Here is a 7,283-nt window from a genome sequence, read left to right as displayed (position 1 = left end):
GTTGGCTGGCATAATAGATGGGTTGCATTCGACCTGCCTCTCCTTTTTGTAGCAATACAGCACCAACTGAATGCAAAGATACACTTGGATTTACATAAAAGTCTTGAGACCAATCAGGGGGCTTCAATATTGGGCCCTTACTCATGGCCTCCTTAAGTAGCTGGAAAGACTCTTGTTGCTCCACACCCCATTGGAAAGAAACTTCTTTTCTTGTCAACAAGTTCATGGGATGCACTATCTTTGTAAAATCATCACAAAAGTGTTGATAATACTTGCTCTTTCCTAGAATTCTGCCAACACCAGTGACACTCTCAGGACTTGGCAATGCCATGATTGCTTGAACCTTGTCAGGATCCATTTGCAAGCCTTCTTCAGACACAATATGCCCCAACAAGACTACTTTTATTTGAGCCAAATGACACTTGCTAGGATTTAGACACCCTTTTGCTTCATCAATCCTAGCCAAGGCCATCTTTAACTTCTCCATGTGATCTATGTGCCGAGACTAAATGCAAAAATCATCCAAAAACACCCTTATGAACTTTCCCAAGTAAGGCTCAAGAACTTGACTCATGAACCTTTGAAATGTAGCTGGTGCATTGGTCAACCCAAAAGGCATCACTCTGTAAGCAAAAACTCCCCAAGGTGCGACAAATGTTTTCTTTTGATCTTCCTCCCAAATACGAATTTGAAAGTACCTAGAACACCCATCACATATAGAATACATCTCATGCCCTGCTACTTGGTCTAGTATTTCATCTTGGAATGGCAAAGGAAAATGATCCCTCTTATTGCATGCATTCAAAGGACGAAAGTCCACACAAACTCGCCACTTATTTCCTTTCTTTGGTGTGACAACTATAGGAGATATCCATTCTGAATCATCAACAGGAAAGATGAATCTCGCCTCAAGTAGTTGTGTTACCTCTTTCTTTAGTGCCTCAGCTTGGATCACCCCCAATCGCCTTAAGCGTTGCACAACTGGCTTGCTTTTTGGCTTCAACTCAATCTTGTGCTCCACAAGAGAGATTGGTCGAACCTGTGAATAGCTTGTTGCAAAGAGACATGGAAAATCATCTAGCATATCCAAGTACTGGAGCTTCTCACTACCTGATAGAGAATCACCAAGAAGCTCTTCATTGCGTTGGCGTCGTTTAGTGTGCTCCACATCCTCCACATGAATTGTCTCTATAGGATCTTCTTGCACCACCACCTTGTTCCTTCCTGACTCATCCCGATCAGCACCAAGACAAAGACCAAAGGCCACTCCTTCCACCTCACCCTCTGAGTTGGACTTCTCGGAGCTACACCCTGTCTCTTCTTCTTCATCGGTTAAGTTAGAGCTTGAACTCTCCGATGTTGAAGACTCCTCCTTGACAACTTCCTTTTTGCGGCTTCTGATGTTGTAGCGCACCTTCTTATCATTTCCCTGCAAAATCAATTCTCTAGTATCCCACTTTTGAATAGCCTTCACCTTGCGTAGCCAAGGCCTTCCCAAAATCAATGGATAGGCACGTGCATCTGGCTTGGCAGGGATCACTGAAAAGTAGTCGGCACAGAAATTCCACATACATCCACTTCTAGATTCTTCACAACTCCCAAGGTCTTAACCCTAGTGTTGTCAGCTAATTTAATGTTGGAACACTGAAAGGAAAGAGTAGAGTGGACACAAACTCAGAATACTTGCTTATGGAATGAAGAAGAGTGAGGTCCTTAAGTAGGCACCTCATACAAGCTCACTGACATCACTGATGACCTCAGAGCTCCACAATCATCTCCTCAATCTGCTCCTAGATTCTCTCAATCATCCTATGTGGCTCTCCACCACCTAACTGTGCTTATGGGCACCTAACTGTGCCTCTAGCACTCACACATAGAAACATAAGGTGTGCCTGAGGCATACACCTTGAGATATCCCAACAAACCCCCCCTCAAGGAAATGCCTCAGGCTATGTCAAGGATACATCTAGTCTCATAGTTTCTCATGCCATCTCATGGTGGTCAAGGATAAATCTATGGCTAGGTTCTCATGCTAGCAAGGGTTCCCTTGGGTGTAAGGTAAACAAAAAGGGATACAAAAAGACCTTCCAATGGTTATCTCCCCTGCATGTACATGCACACAATGTCTGCAGGAGGTACCATGGAACAAAACATACACATGGCCTACATCATAAGGTGACCAAAGGTGTTTACAAAACACACAAAACACAATAGTTTATTTCATTCATTTTGGAGGACTATCCAGGCTGAGTACCTTGACATAAAAAAGAGAGATCTGGAGCATACATAGAGATGTGTTTAAAATGCATAATCTTCAAAGGATGCCTCATCTTGTGGAGGCTCATTAGCTGTAAGTAGATTTGCATTTTCTGTCTTTGCCTTGGCTCTGCAAAACTTCTCATTATGGTTGTTCTTGCCACAGTGCTTGCATGGATTAACTTTGAAGCAGTCCTTTGAAAGGTGATTTGTCTTTCCACAGTGATTGCAAGGAGTATACTTGCCCTTCTGGACTTTTATAGCATAAGCAGTGTCATTGCCTTTCCTAAGCTCTATATGCCTTTCTTCTTCTTGGAGAGCAGAGATAATGCCTTCAAGGTTAGGATTGGGAAGATTCTTCAAAGTGCTAACAATGTGATCAAAACCTTCAGGCATACTCTTAAGTAACACTGCCATAGCATCATCAGGAGTGATAGGAGAGTTGATAGAAGCTAATTGTCATAAGACTCCGCATATAGTTGACATGAGCTGCTAAAGTAGTACCACTTGCCATCTTTAATTCAAAGAAAGAGATTTTAAGTGATAGTTTAGAGATGTGAGAGCTTGCACCAAAAATCATGTCTAGCTTCTGCCAAGCTTCCGAAGGAGACTCTAAGTTAGAGATATGGTGTAGATAATCATCACCTAGAGCAAGAGCAATTATACCATATGCCTTTTCTTCGCTTGCTGGATCCCTTGCCGATCGTGTCGGTGTTGAGGATTCTCCAGCATTGGAGGCTGTAGAAGAAGCGGTAGGAGTAGGTTTGACAAGTCCCCATAAGTTCTCCCTCATCAATGCAAATTTCACCTTCATTTGCCATGTATGGAAGCCCTTTCCATTGAACTTCTCAAGATTAAATATGGTAGCCATGAGAGGGTCTAACCCAGATATTGGGCAGTGTCTATCTCTCTTACAAGGCAAAAATAACTGAAAGACTTCCAAAATATGAGCACTTGATGTAGCAAAGAGTAGTGACTAGATTTCAAACAATGATGCTTCTTCTTACATGCTTCATAGAAGTGGGTGAAATAAACACTTTCCAATCAAAACCAGGTCTAGCAAGTCAAAAAAAAACTGAAGCAACACTTGTACTGAAGTTATTGAAAACTTCAAAAGACCAGAAATGCTAGAGTAGCATTTTATGTAGCATCATCTTCAAAAGCTTGTCAAAACTGTCAAAACTAGAGAGCTGAACTTGGAGGGCTTATAGCTCACTCTTCAAAGCAAAAGAAAGGGGGCTTTCTGAGGCAAAAGAAATCTGGTATACCACAGTAGATCCTCTGGGAAGAAGAGGCGAAAAAATGCGTCAGGTCGCCTTCTCCTTCTTCAACAAAGTCGACTGGTTTTTCTCTGTTTTCTCCTTCAATATGCAACCATTGCTGCTCAGATTTTAGCACAGGATAGATCTAGGTATGGACCAGCCCCCCTTGAAAGGAATTAGAGAAAGATCAAGTGTGCTGGGAGAAAACGCAGAAGAGACAGTCGACGACCTTCGTGTAATGGCGACGAGCAGAAGCAAAGATTCGTCAATTCCTTGCAGCCAGAAGTTTGCCCCAACAAGGTGGATCTCCAGCTAGAAGGGCGTGGGAAATGGCTGAGAATCGGAGGAGAACAGGCTTAAGCAAATTTTTGGAAGAAGAGGGAGAGATGGTGAAGAAGAAGATGATGATGTGGCAGAAATGGGCTCAAGGGGGATCAAAGGGCTCTGATACCATGTTGGAACACTGAAAGGAAAGAGTAGAGTGGACACAAACTTAGAATACTTGCTTATGGAATGAAGAAGAGTGAGGTCCTTAAGTAGGCACCTCATACAAGCTCACTGATATCACTGATGACCTCAGAGCTCCACAACCATCTCCTCAATCTACTCCTAGATTCTCTCAATCATCCTATGTGGCTCTCCACCACCTAACTGTGCTTATGGGCACCTAACTGTGCCTCTAGCACTCACACATAGAAACATAAGGTGTGCCTGAGGCATACACCTTGAGATATCCCAACATTTAATGTGATAAGGAGAGGTAGTACTAGAGTATTTTAAATCAACATCTATCATGGTCTTCTCACTCATGACATTAATCAATGCACCTCCATCAATGTACACATTAGAAATCACTTGACCATCAATGATCACATCAACCATAGGTACATCATCACCAACATCTATATCTACCTTTTGAACAATAGGAATGGCACTTTTCTTCTTTTTCTTCTTTGACACTCTTGTGCTTGCTAGTTTTCCCCATTCCTTCCGTAGTTTTGGAGACAAAGCAAGTAATTGACCAAAGGTGATATGAGCTTCCTTTTCTTTAAGGTCGGACAACAAGTCATAGCTTCCAATTCCTTGTCCTAAAGGAAAGTCTGACTGGCTAATTCTCCTTCTAGATGCCTTCTTTTTCTTACTACGGTGTTCCTCTTCCTGATGTTCCTCATCTACTTCTTCCTTGCTTTCTTCTTCTTCTTTTGCTTTACCACGCCCCCGTTTAGCCATCATTACCTCTCTTTCCTCATCCCCTGAAGAAGCTTCTAACAAGGATACTTGTTTTTCTTCTTTCTTTCTCAATCTAGGACACTCGGGGTGATAGTGACCTTTTTCATTACATTCATAGCAAGTGACCCCACTCCTATCTCGAGGCCTATCTTCACTCTTTGGTGCTCTAGGTTGTTGTGCATTAACCAAATGCAATTTCAAATCAGCAAACTCTGCCATCAATTGGGAGATATTATGATCTAACTCAAAGGACTTTGGTACCTGAGGAGTGACCATTACCTCCACCTTAGAAGTTGAAGCTGTTGAAGACACAAAAGAGGATTCGATCTTTAGAGAAGCTTCTTTCTTGGTCGCAATGCAAAGCGCCTCCACATATGTTGTTGGATCTTTACTCATTACTTTTGAGCGAAGACGAGGCTCCAAAGCCATAACAAATTTGCTCATCTTTAAGTGCTCCATCCCTGAGAGACTTTGAGGGGCCGATGATGCAGATGCCACAGCTCGCAAAGCTGCCCTTTCATACTTTGTCCATAAAGTTTCATATCGGATTGCCAACACAGAGACCAACTCACCCTCTCCTTGACAGAACCGGTCCAACTGCAACATCAAAGCATTTTGTGACTCCACTGCCCCAAATCTCTGCTTCATTGCTGCCACCACTTGGTCCCAATCCTCCTTGGTAGAGTTCGACAAGGTCCCATGCCAACGAGATGCCAACTCAAGGCTACACCTTCAAGAAAATCATGCAAAATCTCCACCCGATTTGCCATGGACCATCCAAAAAGCCGGCATCCTCGAACAAAATCCCAAAGATAAGACTCCAGGTCTTCCCCTTGGGTCCCTCGAAACACTGGAATCTTCACCATGATGAAACACTAAAAGGAAACACCAAGATCCAAATAATATCCCAAACAAGATCTGAACAAGATCCCACAGAGCCTTAGTATACCAAGACCAACTTATTATGCATAATCACTTGTTGAAAACCCTCCACAATGTGATCCTCAACAAAATCTTCAAAAATAAGTGACCAACCAGCACCATGAAAATATTGTGTATACATGCATTCTAGAATCACCCTTCTCACAATAGGAAGTGCACATAAAAGCTTCAAGATATTGTAATCTTCATCATTTGCATAGCAAAAGAAGTTGAAAGCATTGAGAATCACCACTCCATTGTTATAGTCAAAAACTACCCAAAGACTCAACACTTCTTCACACCAAGCTGCCAGTGCATGGAACAATCCCCAATCTATCATTGTGCCTGCTGCTGGCATTGTCGATTCACCAACATATTCAACAGTGCAAACATAAAGGATATGATCATGGTTACTGTGCGAATAGCTTTGAGCATCACCTTCACAATCTTCAAGTTCTCTTAAACGGGTTGCAATCTCTTCTAATGGAGTTCTTCCAGACATCTTCTTTATCTCATCAAAACACATGCCTCTTCTAGGCATAACATGCAATCAAGTACACCCGAGACCATTTAGTAAGGTGGGATGAATCCAATACCAAATGTACCCGGCGTCTCCACCAAAAGATGTGACATGAAGTTGGGGGTAATAAACTTCACGCACCTCTTCACTTCCTGCTGCTTTCGAACTGACAGCCAAAGATATTTATCATTGAGAATGGGACATTAGAAAGAAGCTTTTATGCCAAGATACCACACCATACTTTCCTCCCTTAGATGAGAATGAAGATGGTAACATCCCAAGTGATGTTGTAATCAAGCATAGGGAGAAGGAAAGGATCAGCAGAGGCCATAATCTCAGCGAGCCGGTCTGTACCAAAGAGAAGAGTGATACGTTGTTGAAAGAAGATCTTGCAGCTCAACATAACATGAACTGATATATATCGAGGAGTTTGAAGGGGCTGATTAGGTCAGATGGGTAGATTCCGAGGAAACATTGCACCTCCTTCATAGAAACCTTTACACTTAGCTCAAAACACTCTACAAACTATCATTAGACACAGACGCCTATAACTTTCAGTAGAGACATGATATCAGAGAGTCAAGCACACAAAGAGATGTGCTTGAGATGGGCTTCGCACTGATATAAGTTTCATTGAAAACAGACAGACGTTTGAAGAGATATGGATAGTTTACTGGAAGGGGGTAAAAACTATCATGAAAATAGACTGTCAGACACAGAGACTCATAAGCTTTTGCAACAGTATTTGATTCAAGATCTAATCACATATAAACATGTGCCTTGAAGAGACCTTCGCATTGATATACATTTCATTACAATCAAACTAACGAACAGAAAGTTATGAGCAAAACACTAACAGGGGGTCAAACTATCATGAAAACTACCCTCCACCCAGGCTAATTTCGCTTGAGCAGGATGCTCCCTCAAGACTCCACCTTCATCAACGATCCACCCCTCATAGATTTTGCCTAGAAGAGGGGAAGAAGTTTGCATGGTGGCTCGGGAAACAGATGGACCATGTATACACAGTGAGCGGCCGAATAGAAAGAACTTTTAAGGCTTTGAAAGAAAGAAAAGGGAAGAGACACTCAAGA

This window comes from Dipteris shenzhenensis, chromosome 30 (assembly GCF_047967505.1).
Source record: "Dipteris shenzhenensis isolate YYH24624 ecotype China chromosome 30, Dip_SZ_1.0, whole genome shotgun sequence".
Taxonomy (NCBI): Eukaryota; Viridiplantae; Streptophyta; class Polypodiopsida; order Gleicheniales; family Dipteridaceae; genus Dipteris; species Dipteris shenzhenensis.
The sequence above is the reverse complement of the archived record's forward strand: the minus strand, read 5'-3'. Positions refer to the sequence as shown.